The 1795-nt window shown below is 38.7% G+C and overlaps 1 long non-coding RNA gene across 1 annotated transcript; it reads right to left on the reverse strand.

Annotated features, from left to right (window-relative positions):
• Window positions 1-21: 21 nt before the first annotated feature.
• On the reverse strand, window positions 22-1788 carry LOC111655312 (uncharacterized). Its single transcript, XR_002760798.2, has 3 exons — window positions 1204-1788; window positions 993-1100; window positions 22-116 (listed from the first exon to the last, which is right to left on the reverse strand). It is a non-coding gene; the product is annotated as an uncharacterized LOC111655312 (long non-coding RNA).
• Between the last annotated feature and the right edge of the window lie 7 nt (window positions 1789-1795).

Here is a 1795-nt window from a genome sequence, read left to right on the forward strand (position 1 = left end):
GGAGAGTGTTTTTACCTCTGGAGTGTCGAAGATGCGTTTGACCTGCGTGAGGTTGGTGATGTGCCAGGTGTACTTGGAGAACGAGCCGAGAGGAAGTCCGTCGTTTCTCACAAACGCTGCCAAAGAGACAAAGAGAGAGAGAGAGAACAAGAGAGTCCACATCTATTCACATATTTGTGCGGTTGTTCGTCCAGTGGTGGAAGCAGAATTCAGATCCTGCTCTTATGTAAAAGCACCAATACAACACTGTCAAATGACGCTGTTGGAGCTGCAGCTGATTTTAAATACTTCAGCTCAGGAGTGAAGTCCACTGGTTCCCAACCTAAGGGTCAGGGCTCCTTCAAAGGGGCCCAAGATAAATCTGAGGGGTCATGAGGTGATTAATGTGAGAGGGAAGAAGAAAAAACACAATTCTGCTGCAACCTGTTTATTTATTTCTTACTGGTTTCTGTTTTTATTTTCATTTAAATATTTCATCATCTTCCATCTTTCTATTGTCTATTGGACTGTCCTTCAATCCGCCTTCAGTCTCTTGTATGAATAGTGCTCTATAAATAAAGTTGTTGTTTTTTTTTTTCCCTAATCGCTGTTTCTGTGAAATGCTGAATAATTTTACTTTTAACAGTTTTTTAATTAAAACCATTTCAGATCTGTTTGCTTCTGGTTTAATCTTGACAATATGTTGTATTTTAGAAGCTGTATATGTTTTTGTGTGTAAACTCTTTATCTGAAGAGTTAGTATTTACTGCAGCAATCGAACACATGTAGTGGAGTAAAAATATAAAGAGGCATAAAATGGAAAAAGAAGTAAAAGTGAAAGTTCCTCAAACCTGCACTTCAGTACTTGTGTAAACGTGTGGTGCTGGGTTTAGCTCAGAAATCTGGGTCTGATTTAGATTTCCATGAACACACTTGTTGTTGAGAAATGACCAAACTAATGAGGTCTAATTAAAAATTCTGTTGGACATAATTTAACGAGTTGGTTCTCCCACCGGTTGTGAAGTTCGGCAGCCGCCTCTTCTTGGATCCGAGCGACAGGCGGTGCTGCAGCGCGTTGAAGAACTCCTGGGGAATGTGGTAGACCAGAGGCTGCGGTTTCCCTGGTGCATAAACAACAACAACAACAATAAATCATTTAATAATGACAGATATGATGAGCTGATTTATCGTCTGGTTAGTCTCATGAATGTGCTTTAGCTTTACCGTCAAACTGGTAGTGCATCGTCTGGTGGATCCTCTCCGTGACACTGGCGAGCCACTGATGGAAACCCAGCGTGACAGTGCGCTCGTCCACAGCCTGCGTGTTCCCTGAGACACACACACACACACAAGTTAGATCAAACAGCACAAAACTTATCACTCAATCTTTTCTGTTTCTACCACCATGATATTAAGCTCATAACGCTGTAGGATTTTACCTGTCAAATTCAATTTAAAGGCTTTAAATGTTTTCAGGGTTTCTGAACTTCACTTATTCAAACCTTTTAAATGTCACACAGATACAATTTAATGCCTGTTTCAGTTACTTATTGACACTGATATCACAGTTGCCATGAATTATTCCAAATAGTATCGTTAATTAATCATTAAACACGACCTGAACCTGGATGAGCAGTAAAAAATGGATGGATAAATGAACAGAATATTTAAAATAACCTATTTATTTAAGGTAGATATATTAATTTCATAAAAGATCAGAGGTTTGAAAAAGCACTAAAATCATTCTTCTGTGTTTTATTTTGAAGTGTTGATCCATAAGAAGATATATTTGTGGTTTTAAGAACCAAAAACCATC

The sequence above is a fragment of the Seriola lalandi genome, unplaced genomic scaffold, assembly GCF_002814215.2.
Source record: "Seriola lalandi dorsalis isolate HSWRI2012SDOR001 ecotype SW California unplaced genomic scaffold, Sedor1 jcf7180001975271, whole genome shotgun sequence".
Lineage (NCBI taxonomy): Eukaryota > Metazoa > Chordata > Actinopteri > Carangiformes > Carangidae > Seriola > Seriola lalandi.